Source organism: Podarcis erhardii (genome assembly GCF_964252035.2).
Source record: "Podarcis erhardii genome assembly, chromosome: 12".
NCBI classification, from domain to species: Eukaryota; Metazoa; Chordata; class Lepidosauria; order Squamata; family Lacertidae; genus Podarcis; species Podarcis erhardii.
In genome coordinates this window covers 31,055,438-31,071,510 of record NC_138513.1, presented here as the reverse complement: position 1 = coordinate 31,071,510, position 16,073 = coordinate 31,055,438, and the positions used below count along the sequence as shown (strand labels likewise).

Here is a 16,073-nt window from a genome sequence, read left to right as displayed (position 1 = left end):
GTCACACACTCTGCAGATACACACACAATCTAAGGCTTTCCACCATGCAGATTGCTCAATCCCTAATTTTTTGGGGGGGAGAAAGCATCTTGTGGAGACACAGAAATGGGCCTTCTCCATACCTGGGACAAACTTTGAAATGATATTCCATCTGTTTCTGTCATTGACCAAAAATATATATCTTTTTGCAGAAGCATTTCCCAACATTTATGCCAGCTTTCAATGACCTTAGTATTCTAATTGTGATTCCCCCCTGTTTTATTGTTGTCTTTTATTGATACAGTGATTGCTCCTCTTTCATTGTTGTAAACAACCCTCGGATTTATTTTTAACTAAAAAGCAGTCCAGAAATTACTTTAAATAAACAAGGATTAAGCTGAGCTAGTGGTGGCCAAGTCTCATTCCATTGTTTTCACTTTGAGTACTTTTTCCTGGATCATGCCCTTATCAGGGGACACCATGGGTTGAATCCTAAGAATACAGTCCAAAACACATTTTAGGAGTTAGTCTCATTGATTGTCAGGAACGTGGCCCCCCCAGAGCACAGGGGATGAATTAGACTCAGAGACTGAACTAAGTTAACGAGGGATCAACTCTGCGAGTGAGAATTGGCTGACAGAATCAAGAAAGTGTTGTCCAACCCCAATTCACGGGGAAGACTCTATTAGCTCCTAAGAAGAGGAAGAGTTGGAAGGCAGCCAGAGTGTTGCTAGGCAATCAGCAGATAAGCAGAGGTTTGAGACTGTGTCGAGTGAGAGTGGGGAGGAGATGGGATGTCAGCCTTTCAGTCCCTGTTCTAGGCATTTGGATGAAATCAGATGGCAAAGGAAGGGCAAGGCGAGAAAGGTGGGAGTCTGGCATCTTCCCTGCTGTGGGAGGGGCGAAACTTCAGACTGACCAACAAACGTAAATGTGAGCAGGCAAGAAGCCGGGCTCTGGGTGTTGTTGTTTTTTGTAAACAGACGTACATAAACTTGCTGGGAGTCATTACTTCTTATTGGGGCTTGCTTGCTTGCCAGAGATCATTACATTGATCTCCATAGGGCTTAGTTGTGAGTGCACATGCATAGGATTGTGCTTTAAGTTAGTTGAACTTAGATCCCATTGAAATCAATGGGATGTAATTGTAACTAGCTCAGTCTGGATACAACCCAATATATTTAATTGCCTATAAGCAGGTGGTCATGGATCTGATGTGCTGTGGGACACAAGGAAGACCAGTCTTTTTGATATTTTAAGGCACTTTCAGACAGGGGTGTCAACTTGAAGAAGAAGAAGAAGAAGATGATGATTTGGATTTGATATCCTGCTTTATCACTACCTGAAGGAGTCTCAAAGCAGCTAACATTCTCCTTTCCCTTCCTCCTGTCCCGCACAACAAACACTCTGTGAGGTGAGTGGGGCTGAGAGACTTCAGAGAAGTGTGACTAACCCAAGGTCACCCAGCAGCTGCATGTGGAGGAGTGGGGAAGCGAACCCGGTTCACCAGATTACGAGTCTACCGCTCTTAACCACTACACCACACCGGCCATATTGGGAGGAGGGGCAAGGTAATCTCCACCCTACATAATTGATCATAAGATGCAGCACATGCACACAATTTGAATGGCAATGCCCATAATCTTTGGGGGTGGGGTGGCCCCCTCAAATATTTTATGAGGGGACTGAAGGGACCTCGGTCCCTAGGAGTTGACTCCTCTGCTTTCAGATTACCTGCTTATTGAGCATTCACCCTGATTGGTTTGCAGAGGGAATAGATAACACTGTCCCTTTAGTGAATATTCGTTCTGATTTGTTTGCAGGGCAGGGGCGTTAAATGATGTTACATCAAAGGAAGTGCTATCCCATACTGGAGTGTATTTTCCTTATTGTCTTCTTTCTTTCTTTCTTTCTTTCTTTCTTTCTTTCTTTCTTTCTTTCTTTCTTTCTTTTTTGGAGAACCGGGTTCATTGTGCAAGATAATCCAATCAACTAGAATGGCACAACCTTAATCTGTATGTATGTGATTGAACCCCACCCGAAAATAGCGATAGCCTGGAAGCACCCTTTGACCCAGGAGTGAAGCTTCCGGTGGTGTCAATGGAAACAGTCTCCTGGAGCTAATGGAAATTTGAGAGGACAGAGGGTAATCCCTCTCCACCTGGTCGCAATCCAATTTGGTCACCAAATAACAAAACATGTTTTGATCTTGAGAAGCGGGAGGGGGGGGGAATCATCTAAGCATTTTTCAAGCAACCATTACGGAGCATCAAGAGACACCACAGCAAAATAAGCACCTGATTTCTGAGCTCCCCAGTTTAGCGTTAAGAAACCAGGTAAGTTGTGCCAGGTACATTATCGTGTGAGATGAACAGCATAGACACACCATTAGAATTATTTCCACTAAGCTCTATAGTTGTTAACCCATATTGAGTGCTGTTTGAAAGGCACATCTTCTCTCTCCTTTATTAGGGATGCTTGCACTGTAGCTCAGCCTTATGGATCTGTCCAGAGGGAACAATCTCATAAAAATAAGATTTGTACCTTTGTGTTGTCTCATTCCAGTCCTTTATAAATTAACAACATTTTCTGCAGAGGCATTGAGAAAGACAGAGAGGCCAATGGTTGCTCTGCAAGCAGAGAAAACTGTCCTGTTGATGTGATAGACTGTGAACATGGGGGGAATGCAGAAGACCAGCTTTCGATGTGGTTAATGTGGAAAGTTTGCCCCCTTCTTAAATGTTGTTTACTTTTGGAGATTCAACTGTTGGGTGAGATAATAGAGCAACCAAACAATATTCATCCAGCCAGCATGTTCCATGGTGAAAGATGAGGTGAGCTGTAGGCCAAAATATCTAGAGGACACTAATTTGGGGAAGAGTACAGAGGAGGAAAAGTAAGTGGGGGGGGGCGAGCATTGTTGTTGTTGTTGTTGTTTAGTCGTGTCCGACTCTTTGTGACCCCATGGACCAGAGCACGCCAGGCACTCCTGTCTTCCACTGCCTCCCCCAGTTTGGTCAAACTCATGCTGGTAGCTTCGAGAACACCATCCAACCATCTCCTCCTCTGTCGTCCCCTTCTCCTTCTGCCCTCCATCTTTCCCAACATCAGGGTCTTTTCCAGGGAGTCTTCTCTTCTCATGAGGTGGCCAAAGTATTGGAGCTCAGCTTCAGGATCTGTCCTTCCAGTGAGCACTCAGGGCTGATTTCCTTCAGAATGGATAGGTTTGATCTTCTTGCAGTCCATGGGACACTCAAGAGTCTCCTCCAGCACCATAATTTAAAAGCATCAATTTTTCAGCGATCAGCCTTCTTTATGGTCCAGCACTCACTTCCATACATCACTACTGGGAAAACCATAGCTTTTACTATACGGACCTTTGTTGGCAAAGCATAGATAATGGAATATTTCAAATGCAATTATATGCATGTGCAGAACAATTTGATGCATGTTTTCTCAGAAGTAAGGGCCATTTGTTTAGTTGTGGGAGGTGCTGCTTGGTAAATTTATATAGGGCTGCAGCTCTAGCCTTCATCTCAGCGCAAGGTTAAGTCAAAGGTGACAGAAGGGGTGCGTTGAACTCAGGGGGCATGTAAAGAAGTACGTGGAAAACTAGATCTAAGGCAATTATAGAGAAGCACTCTAAACAGAAATGAAGGGAACCAAATCAACCATCTCAAATGAGAAACACTCAGATACCGAATCTCAGCTAATGAATCCTACTCTTGGTGGAGACAGCTGCGCGAACGCTCCCTCCCGGGGCTAGAAAGGGGATTGCTGAACGTCTGGTTTGTGGGATGTAAACACAGGAGCAGTCAATGACAACATTCCTAGAGTGTACATGTTAGAACATGGGGAGGGATGTTGGTCCAGCAAGCAGGTAAACTTCCTCGGGACGGACTTCCTCTGCATGTGACCAGAGGTGGGTGTGGCCTCACCTGTGCAGGTAATGATAAAAGCACAGGGCAGGCAGCCTCTCTCTCTCTCTCTCTCTGCCATCTTCCTTCGATGAGGAAACATCTAAGGATGCTCTCTTGGCTCTCAGCCAAGAGAGGAGGACGGGACTATCTTACTATAAGATAGATTCTGAATGCATGTAACATTTTAAAGCTGTCTGCCTTCTGGGATCATATTGTGAACAGAACGTGAGTAAACTCTTTCATACTTTTATAAAGACTGTGTCGTGTCTTGTATTTTAAGAGGGAACAAAGGGGAAATTACCAGAGTAATTATTATAGAGGTTCTAGCGAACCTGTGCAAGCGTTACCGTTGTGAACTTAAAGGGGAATGTCTATAAACTCTGCTGATATTTTGGGAACTTGCTAGCACAAGTTGGATTAGGATATAATCTCACAATATATCCTCTCCTGCACCCCTGAACATTCCCACATGGTTTGCTGGTAAAACTGAATTACTGTGTTGTAAAATGATGCATGTTTAAAAACTGTATCACCAATGTTAAAAGTTGGGAAAGCTCTGCTCTAAAACAACGGCTTGTTCTTTGAATTATCCGGCCTAATGTTGTGCCTTCGTCATGCTGTGGACTTGCTGAGCTATAATAACCTGCGGAGGGAGAGCCCAGGCAAGGATAGAATGTGCTGGGCAAGGGAGCTGACTGAACAGTTTCTCCCAGTGACAATCATTTGGATTCATAAATATTTTACAAGTGCAGCTTTCAGATCACTAAATTTTACTGCCACATTAATGTGACTTGCAAATTTACAGCATGGGCATTTGTGGGTTGTGAACGTCGAATGTATGAGAAAGATGTCAGTAAAATTTTTATGTTTTGAAGTGGTATCCCTTGTACAGTACAGCCTAACACACACACATCTACATATATCACAGCTGTGTTTCTAGTATAATGCTACAATTCATCAGGTCCTAATTCCATTGAAAAGAATCATAAATATCTCCTGCACAACACACTCTGTGCTGTTAGAAAAAAATTGCACGTCTGAGGATCATAAGGAAGTATCACAAAAGATTTGCATAGAATGCGGTCTACTTTCTTTGACCCTTACTATATTTTGTTGACAGTGCTTCTGGAATTTTAAAAAGATAGCCGTATAAATTGAAATCATCTGTAGACATGGCAATGTATTTCAAGAAACCCTTTTAGTTTCTCCTCAATGGCATTGATGTAAATGAGTATGGGGAAGAAAAGGCTGGAGAGAAAGTGTGTTCGGCACCATCTTGGTGCTGAATACACTTACTCATGAGTATGTGTGAAAATTTCAGTGGGCATTTATTTGTTTTGCATTCTTGTACACTGCTTTTGGGACGCAGATGGCATTGTGGGTTAAACCACAAAGCCTAGGACTTGCCGATCAAAAGGTCGGCGGTTCGAATCCCCGGAACGGGATGAGCTCCTGTTGCTCGGTCCCTGCTCCTGCCAACCTAGCAGTTCGAAAGCATGTCAAAGTGCAAGTAGATAAATAGGTACCGCTCCAGCGGGAAGGTAAACAGCGTTTCCGTGCGCTGCTCTGGTTCACCAGAAGCAGCTTAGTCATGCTGGCCACATGATCCGGAAGTTGTACGCCGGCTCCCTCGGCCAATAAAGAGTCGGCCACAACTGGACCTAATGGTCAGGGGTCCCTTTACCTTTTTACACTGCTTTTAATCAAAATGGACCTCAAAGCAGCACACATCAAAACAAAACAGAGCACTAAGGGTTGTGAGAAACAGTAAAAATACAGTTAAAAATCAACTGAAGAATTGATGTTTTTGTTGTTGTCTTGAGAGACTATGGAGTATGCCTCAGGAGGTGAAGTCAAACCGCTGTACTAGCAGCACCAAAGTGAATTCCCCAGGGCACAAGTCTGAGCAGCGCGTATGGACGTTCTGGGCTGCCCAGACAACAAGACCCCCTTCTTGGGCTGGCTGATGTGGTCCAAAGGAAAGCAGAGCAATATGATTGGCACCAGCAGCTGTTAATGGAAAGTGTCACTTAGATTCCAAGTAGCATCAGGAGTTTGCACCAAGTTACTGTTTTACTGTTTGGATTGGGTTTGCTGGTAATCTTGCCAGTTCTCAGCCTGACCTTTGAACTGGCAGTGATCTTTGCTGTCTCTCTGAGGTTTGCAGATACAGTGGTACCTCGGGTTACATACGCTTCAGGTTACAGATTCCGCTAACCCAGAAATATTACCTCAGGTTAAGAACTTTGCTTCAGGGTGAGAACAGAAATCATGCAGCGGCAGCGCAGCGGCAGCAGGAGGTCCCATTAGCTAAAGTGGTGCTTCAGGTTAAGAACAGTTTCAGGTTAAGAACTGACCTCCGGAATGAATTAAGTACTTAACCCGAGGTACCACTGTAGTAGACACTGTATCAATGTGTCTGAACCTTAAAATCATCCACTCAGGAATACCCTATGACAGAGAAACCCAAAAGCAATTTAAGAACTATGGAGGGTGAATAGCATGAAGAAAAAAGGAGATGGATTTTTTTTTTTTTTTTTTTTTGCTGCCCACGGCAGCCATTTTGTACTGGCACTCACGGCACTTTTTGCAAGATGTGTGCCAGCAATTTAAAAAACAAAACATGTTTTCCTGTGTCTGTTCCAGAAGAATGAAGTATACCAGACGGAGTAGATAGTCTCAGCTCATATTTATGTGAAATGGACTTCTATGAATAGGCTTTACTGCCCTGTCATCCTTCACATACTCCAACTTGTAAAATGGCTATGAGAAATCAGGTGCTCAATACAGTCAGTGGATAAAAGCAGACAGGAACAGACAGGTATGAAGGACTGTGAAGGTAGCATTGCAGACGTCAAGCAAAACACCCCACCCACCTTTATCAGGAAAGATGAATTATGGCTGTTCAAGCTCCCCAACCCCCATTTTTATCAATGGATTCAGTAAATAAGAAAAAAAATGTTTTTAAAGGATGGCTGAGTAAACATTTGTTTTAGAATCTGCAAGCAGATTTAAGGCCTATGAGCTGCCTAAGCTGGAAAATATTAATCTGACATTTAGCCCCTGCATCTTCCCCTATTTCCAGAGGCTAAAATACTCACATTTATATATTCCTGTGTGGTTAAGCCTTTGAGAAACAACAACTTGCTACTTGATATTACATGTGTATACATTCTAACGTGAAATGAAACATGACTCTAAATGACTTCCAGAGGGGTAGCTGTGCTAGTCTGTTGCAGAAAGAACAACAGAGAGTTTTGTGACACTTGAAAGACTAGCCGTTTTATTGTGGCATAAACTTCCATGAAGTGGAGACTGTTTCCTTAGATGCATGGTGTGTTATCCTCAACTGGCAGATATGCACATGAGTATAAATCGGGGTGTGTGTGTGTGTAACTGTAAACACTGGGGTCAAATCATCATAATATGCAATAAGTAAAGTCTGTGATAATTCTGTGCAAAGCTTAAGTGTATATTATTATTATTTTTCATTTCATTTCTAGACTGCTTTATATTTTTAGGGGGGGGGAATCTCAAAGTGGTTTATAACACATTAAAACATCCAGTAAAACAATCCAGAATAAAACAATACTGAATACAGTCAAATATAATGTACACATTCAAAGCAATGTAATTAACAGGAAACTAAAAAAATTCTTTAAAATTATCCACTCCTGCCCATTGACATTGTTAGTGAGTGTATACCAAGAAATTTATCTCCTCCTTCTTCACTCACCTGGGGCAGGTGCAGGGAAGAAAAGGCATGGATAGCCTAATCAAGGGGAGAGTTTGCAAATGCATAGCAAGGAACCACACCCAGCTTTGTGGACAACAGGATCTGGAATCAATCTAGATTGAAAGCAGCATTTTGAAGAGGTGGGCATGAATGATTCTGGATTGAGAAAAACTATGTTTCTATGCTACAAGTGGGTTAGTGTGTACACAGCCCGAATGTGAACTGGACTGATACCAATGCAGGATGTGAAATGCAGGGCAAACATTTGTCTCAATAACTTTTTAGCTATCTGGATAAAATGCTTATGTTGTGTTACTTTCTTTTTTAATTAAGCAGTGCGGAATTGGGGAGTGGCTGTACGACAATGTCACTTGGGCCTGAGAAAAATAACATCTGGTTAAAGAGAGAGCATTTAGCCTGAGTACATGGAACCTTAAATCAGTCAAAAGGGATTATTTACTTCTCTCATAAATCTATGATGATAGCACCATTATACATAATGGTTTGGGCTTTCCTTTGGTCAGCAAAGAGAGATGCAATGGAAGTAAATGAGCTTTTATGGCTTGTAAAGATAGATGTAAATAATAATCTGGTATACTTAAAACTGTAGTGTTATTTGACAGCTGTGTTCTAAGTATATGTTGAGTTTTATTTATCTGCTTGGTAACATTTTATAACATTGTTTTCTTATTCATTCGGACAACAGTGTTCTGAAGTACAGGATGAATATGCCCATTCTGCAGGTGGAAAACTAAGCCTGAGAGAGCGGGACTTTCTTATTTCCACGTTGTTTTGTTTGTATGCAATTTAATTAAAGAAAAAGAGATGTCTGAACCATTTGCCATGAGCTTAGATCTCAGTTTGGAGAAGCATTCCATTTTTTTTCTTAAGTGGGAAGAACAGCATAACAAATTGAGAAAGTCACACAGTTCTCCTTAGGTTACAAATATAAGCCGGTAGATTACACCAAACACCTTTGCTGGGGTACAAGGGAATATCTGCTGAACAAAGGAAGCTGCCTTAGACGACTGGTATACATGCCTCAATAGTGTCCGGGGGTGGGACACCTGTGATTCTCTAGAAGTCACTGGCCCCAGCCAGCATGACCAAAGGCCAAGAATGGTGGGAGATGTGGAAAAGAAACATCTGGAGCAGAGTTTCCAAAATTGGGTCTCCGGGTTTTCCCCTGCCCACCCACCCTCTGTTTAAGCTGATAGTCAATGACTTTGCTGTGGCTACTGTGATCAATGTTCTTTAAGGGGCTGGGTAGGAATTTGCCCAATGGGCTAATTGGCACTGACCTGGTGGTTTTGCCTACCTCATAGCAATTGTCACCACTGGGTTGGGCATTGGGGCAATCCTTTGTTTTGGATGGAGGGGAGGCTGTAGTCTCTGCCTGCCCCTTCAAACGCTGGGGTATCCTGTTAAAGGATCTGGGGGGAGTGGTCATGTCCATGGGGCCAGGCGGGGCCAGGGCCAAAGGCACTCCCCCAGACAGTGGTCGCTGTGGGGGGTCACCTTATATGATGTAAATCTTAGGAACCCCCATCTGGACTGACCATGCGTCACTTCCGGCAGGCGGGCTGGAAGTATTTTGATTGCCCCATGCCCAAGCCAACCCTCTTTCATTTGCATTCAATAAAGTTGTGGCCTGTTTTGACCCCCAAAAAGCAGTCTCATTGGTCTCTTATTTGTATGGGTTGGGGTATAGGGAACCCGACACCTGGTCCTGCAATGGTGGGAGCTGTGGACCAGAAACAACTGGAGCAGAGTTTCCCAAACTTGAGTCTTCAGCTGTTATTGGACTACAACTCCCATCATCACTAGCTAGCAGGATCAGTAGTCAGGGATGATGGGAATTGTAGTCCAACAACAGCTGGAAACCCAAGTTTGGGAAACACCGGTCTGGAGGGCCATGAGTTCCCCATTCTGAATCTATGCAGACTGGTGGCAACCCTTCAGGTTTTAAATAGGAGTCCTCCCCGTCCCTACCTAAAAATGCCAGAGACTGAACCCGGAAGCTTCTGCAAGCAACCTTCTGAGTTACAGCCCCTCAGCCTTTCGCCCCCTCACACAGAATCCTTCTGTCTCTCCCCCATTCCCACTGGACATGGCAACTCTCAGTGCAAAATGGCTAATATGGAATGGGCTCATTCGTCACTAGATGCAGCTTTTCGTATCAGAGTATTGCAGCGTGTGTGTGTGTGGGAGGGAGGGGGGCGACTGCAGCTGCCAAACCTATTCTTGACATGCATTTGTAAATGCTAATCCTAATGAACACATAGTTCACAGAAATATGAGTGGTTTAATTACTTAAATGTCCTGAGCCCCTTGCATGAAATATGTCTTTCCAGGGAAAAAATATTATTATTGCCAGTCTGAAAACATGCTGATCAAGCAGCTTGGAACAAGTTTGCTTGCCCTGCTTCACTTGTTGGTTTTATTTATTATTTATTTCCGCAAGATTGCTTGCATCGTTATCTTTAGCACTTCTGTGTACGAAGTTCTTGATAAGAGTTATATCCTTTAACCTTAGGACAACTCTGATGGTGATATTCCTCTTTCATTTATCAGGAGCTTCGGCTCAGGAGAAACAGCCCAAAGCCAGTTTTGGCCTAGGTGTCGTAAGCTGAAGGACAGCACTCCAAGTTTACATCCTACATCACACTGCTCTCTTAAACCAGGGCAGGGGAACTTCACACCTGGAGGCTGAATGCGGTCCTCCAGGCTGTGTCCTAAACCACTGAGCCTCTTGGGCTTGCTGATCAGAAGGTCGGCGATTCGAATCCCCATGACAGGGTGAGGTCCCATTGCTCTGTCCCAGCTCCTGCCAACCTAGCAGTTCGAAAGCATGCCAGTGCAAGTAGAGAAATAGATACCACTGTGGCAGGCAGGTAAACTATGTTTTCCTGCGCTCTGGTTTCTGTCACAGTGTTCTGCTGCACCAGAAGCAGTTTAGTCATGCTGGCCACATGACCTGGAAAGCTGTCTATGGATAAACACTGGCTCCCTTGGCCTGAAAAGCGTGCCGCACCTCATAGTCACCTTTGAGTGGATTTAACCATCCAGGGGTCCTTTACCTTTACCTTTATTTATCCATGCACACCTCTCTCGAGCCCTGCTTTGCACCCTCCCGAAGTGTTTTTGCCTGTGTGTCACTGAATTCTGATAATGCTTCTGCATGCCTGGATAGAGGGCAGAGAGGTTTGTGTGTAGAAACTGGCCTTCTGCATAAAGGTACAATTTATTCATTGTTCCACCCACTTTTGCCTCTTGCCCTGCCCACCACTAGCATGTGGCCCCCGCCCCCGGCAGAAAATGTTCCCCACTCCTGGGTTAAACGATGTCAGAATGCAAATAAGGCATCAGTTTGCACATGTGCCACTATGTTGATTTCAGCATGCATTCCCATAGAAGGAGATAATATTTTATATATGATGCTTCTCAACCAGAAACAATAGATTAAAAATTCTGAAGGCATGTAGTATTGAATGGAGAATTAAACACCTGTTCCTGCGAGTGTCTTGGCTGATAAATGTCTTTAGTGGTACAATGCATGTGCGTGCGCACTCACTCACTCACTCACTCACACAGAGCCATAGAATTATGGAGTTGGAAGGGACCTCAAGGATCATCTAGTCCAACCCCCTGCAACGCAGGAAACTCAGCTAAAGCATCCATGGCAGATGGCCACCCAAACTCTGCTTAAAAACCTCCAAAGAAGGTTTCCCCTTTCTCAGAATAGTGGTCTGAAATATAAAAAGTTTTAATAATCGCTGATATAGGAAAGAGTACAAAATAGCAGAACACTTATTTTGTGTGTCTCCCTTCTCCTTTGCAAACTTAATAGCTTCCATTCAGAGCTTGTTCAAGAGATTTTGCTGCCTGCGGTGAAGGACAAGGCGACATGCCCACCCTTCTGTGTGAAGACACTGGCTGGACTGGAAGTTGAATCTTCAATGGGGTCCTGTTCTCCCACACCCCTGAGGGCAGTTTTTGGGGTGGGGATTGTCCATGCAGTACGCGCTGTCCTGTCTGTCCTTCAAATGAAGGTATAGTTGGTGTGCCCAGGAAGAAAAGACAGGGAGCTGTAGCTGCTGCCTCTCTCCCCAGCATCTGCTGCCTGAGATAGTTACTTCATTCTGCCTAATGATAGAGCCGGCCCTGCTTCTCTTGCATTTGTACACCCATAGATCAGTGTATCACAAAATACTAAGTTAGCAAAACAGAGGAAATTGAATTGAAATATTACCCACATTTCTCTCCTTCCAGAGTTACAGAATTCACAAGGAGGTACTCTGCCTTCCTCCTTCAGAGCAGGAACATAGAAATTAATTAGCAGAACAATATCTGCACCATTAATGCAATTAATTATGGTTATTGTGCTGTACAGCCACATGTAATACTTCACACATAATGGAACATTTCTGATTATGCCTCTTTAAAGAATAATATATATGAGAATTATGGACCTAAACCTGCTTCCACTGAGGTCAATGGGAAATCTGCCATTGCCTTCCTTTAGAGGGAGATCTGGCTTCAGGGCATGGGAGTTGCATTTACATTAATTAATGTAATGAATGAATGACGGGAAATGTTGAAAAATCTGACTTTGGGCCCCATGACAGACTGGCACTAAACTTGAAAGCAATATTGAAAGCAATACTGAAAGTAATATGCTTTCATTACAAATAATTGAAATGATAAACTTGGTGCCATACTGGATTGTGATAGATGTAGCACCACAATGAAGTGTTTGAAGCTTTAGTCTGTCTATTAGTTGCAATTGCACTTTAGAGCAGAGTTGGCCACCTTTTCCATCCTCATGGGCCAGTATCCTCCAGATACTGGTCCAGGGCCCAGGAGCACATTTTGTTATACTGTACAAACTGACCTCTTCATCGATGGCTAGCCTTGATCATAAAGCCAGCTCTATTTATCAAAAAGAGTTTCACAATTCTGGAGCGCTGTGCTCAATCCTTTTAAATTAAACAGTTGCCAATAGACCCTCCTGAGGAAATAACATCGGAGCTAGACTAAGCTTGCAGGCTGCCCTTTCAATCAGCACTGCTTTAGACCACAATTTAATTTCTTTTGTATTTTCTTCCTTATAAACCCTAGCTTCCAAGCACTTGGAATACATATTATTATGTCAACAGAAAAATACAGTTGTTTTCTGACATTGAGCAGGATCCAATGCAGTCATTCTGTGGACAGAATAAGCTTCTGTGAACCGAAGAACCCCTTTTGTGAGTGTTTTCCTTCCACAAACAGTCATATGATTTTGTTAGAGAAACAGATGCAACAGAGGTACTGCAAAAGTTACACAGGACTGGAAACTGGCTTCCAGAGACATCTTTCCCCTCTCAAGACCAATCATCATGTATTTATTGTCAGGCAAACACACAGGACTCCACTGTGAAATTCACAAGACTCGAAAGTAGATCTTGGGTAGAACAATACAGAGAGTTAATTTCATGCCTATGTACATGAATGTACGTGAAGATAGCGATGGTGAAAGTCTGTGTCAGGGTCTGGCTGGACAAGGAAGAGTGGTGGGCACCATCCATCCAAGAGCCCCCCAGGGATGACGCAGAAGATGACTTAGACCCAGGAAAATGGTGGTGGGACATGGGGGACCAGTCTGCAGAAGGGACAAGATGGGAGTTGCTAGGTGCAGGAGAGTTGAGTCTTCAAAGGCGGTTTAAAAAAGGAGATCCTTCTAGGACAGGGCTGAGTGCTTAGAGAGTTAATGTGAGCACGGACTCAGACAGAGAGGAGTCAGAGGTTGCCTCAGCTGCCCAACAGCTAGACAGTCCCAGTTCTGCTGGCTCTCCTCTTCTCCTGACACCCCACTTGAGAAGAGTCCTGCACGTTGCTGAGCAACGGGCCAGACAGGCCCAAAAAAAGAAGTGTAGCCCCTTGTCACAGTCTGCATCTGCTTGAGAGAGATCCAGAGTGAGAGACTAGAGGGGGAAGGCAGGGCCAGTGGTCAGTCCCAGCTACGTCTTCAGCTAGGTAAGATGAGACAGAGGAACTCTGCTGTGTTGTTTACTTTCTGTGAATAAAAGCTAATTGCATTCCATGTCCCAAGTTCTTTCCTGTCCTGTGGGTGACCTATACTTGCCAGACAGCTCCTTGACAGATTGCTATGGATTTGGGGGATACAGACCATAAACTTGCAGTGAGGTTATTGAAGTAATAGGGCATAGAACTGGATTCAGCCACATCCTGAGAAATTCAGGCTGTGCAATTAAAGCCGATTTGGTGCTCTAGTGCAGTGTTTCCCAACCTTGTGCCTCCAGCTGTTTTTGGACTACAATTCCCATCATCCCTTGCCACTGGTCTTGCTAGTCGGGGATGATGGGAGTTGTAGTTCAAAAACAGCTGGAGGCACAAGGTTGGGAAACACTGCTCTAGTGCAACAACACCCTCTTACTCGCCCAAATTGGACTATTTGCAGTAAGAAAAGTGCACTTGAAAATGTGGATAAAAACATGCTTGATGTGACCTTGTATAACCTCCCTGCATATATAACCTTGCATATTGTATAACCTTGTATAACCTCCTTGCAAACAAATCACAATGAATGAATGCGCAAAAAAAGTAGAAATCACACAATCTCCTCACAAACTTTGACCAAATAAATAAGGATGAATTATCACATTTCATATTCAACTTTCAATAAAAATTTAAGAGCCTGCAGAAAAAGTGGCAAAATATTAGTTTTGGCAAGTGTTTGTTTTTGCTCAGCAGGCTGTCAGTAAATGTGTTTGAAAACCTTTAGCCTTTTAGACTATAGCATATGGACACTGCTTCAGAAAATAGGTGCTGAGGAAAGCTCTTTTATTAATTGAACAGTCTCACTGTAAAACACGTGACATCCCATTAGAGAGTTTATAAATAAGGCTAAATTTGCATGTAGAGTTTTGCCAAGCTTCCCCCAATTTCACAAAGTAATAATTTGTAGCTTAAGCTGTTCTCTGAGGTGAAGTTCAATCACACACCATGCTTTGATAAAACAGGAATGGATGCGTGGTCTGTAGGAAGCAAAAAAATATACCTTGTTCAGCACGATATTTTATATAGCGGAGCATCATTCAGAAGAGGGCACATAATGGTGTCACCCTTACAAGCAGAAAAATGTCTAGAACATTCTTCCCGCATCTCTTGCACTCTAAGCAGAATTCTATTTGTGAGGGTCTCAAGGTCTGCATTCGCATGCGCCCAGTGAGAGCACTGGATCCACACAGTTTGAACTCCTGCTTCATTTGAATTTTTATGATGGCATCTTTATGTATTACTGCTAACAGCAAGCATATTTGAGAGTAGGAAATGAAAAGGGAAAAGAGCCCCCCCCCCAAAAAAAAGAATACTAAATTGAGGAAGGTTGTTCAAGTATTCAAAATCATCCCCCAAATCCCAGACATTTTGCCACTTTTCTGAAATCCCCCCATGCTATGCTGGTAAAATCCCATACATACTGGGGGGCGGGGGGGGGGGCGAGGTCCTTTAAGAGTGATGTAATGGTTTTGAAGCAGCCTCTAAATCCTGCAATCCAATTTTTATTTACAGAAGGCTCAAAATGGATATGCTGCTAATGTGTGTGGAGCAGAGACCTCTGCCCTCTGCTCTACAAGAGCCCTTTATATTGTTGTGCATTTGGGGGTGGATAGGCTGATGCCTGAGACCCTTCTGATTCCTGGATCCAGCACAGATTCAATTCCTGGAATAGCCAGGCTAGCTTCCTGGTGAGGTCAAAGGCCTCTAAGTATGGGCCATTAAGATAACAAAGGAAGTGGCTCTGTGGCAGACAGCAAATGGGTGGTTCCCCTTCCCTCAACCAGCTGGTAGTTATGTAAGCTAGAAGGTAGAAGATGGCAGAATGAAGGCTGGGAAGCTGGGAGCCAAGGCTGTGGCTATGGGAGAAGCAACAAAACCCTCTTGGGGCCTTAATGCTGTGAACCACTCCAGGTTGTTGTCGGCGGCACCCATCTGCTTCAAGAGACAATGGAGTATGCCTCTGGGGGTGAAGTCAAACCGCTGCATTAGCAGCACTGAAGTCACTTTCCCAAGACACAAGTCTAGGCAGTGTGTATGGAGGTCCTGGGCTGCCCAGACAACAAGACCCGCCCCCAGCCTCATTGATGTGGTCCAAAGGAAAGCAGAGCAATAAGTTTGACACCAGCTCGGCTGCAGGAGTTGCAGGAAGGAGGTGTGCAAAGCGCCATCCAACCAGTGGCGTAGCATGGGGGGTGCAGGGGGGGCCGGCCGCACTGGGCGCAACATCTGGGGGTTAGGGTTAGGGGGCGCAAATCCACGGGTTAGGGGGTGCAAATTACTTGCCTTGCCCTGGGTGCTGACAACCCACACTATGCCACTGCATCCAACTGCCTTAGGGACAACACTCCAGATTTGTGTAATGTTTACCCCACTTC

At 44.0% G+C, this 16,073-nt stretch overlaps 1 long non-coding RNA gene across 1 annotated transcript; it reads left to right on the top strand.

The window, feature by feature from the left end:
- The first annotated feature begins 761 nt into the window (after window positions 1-761).
- LOC309352992 lies at window positions 762-7,866 on the top strand. Its single transcript, XR_014161512.1, has 3 exons — window positions 762-846; window positions 6,546-6,720; window positions 7,645-7,866. It is a non-coding gene; the product is annotated as an uncharacterized lncRNA (long non-coding RNA).
- The last annotated feature ends 8,207 nt before the right edge of the window (window positions 7,867-16,073 follow it).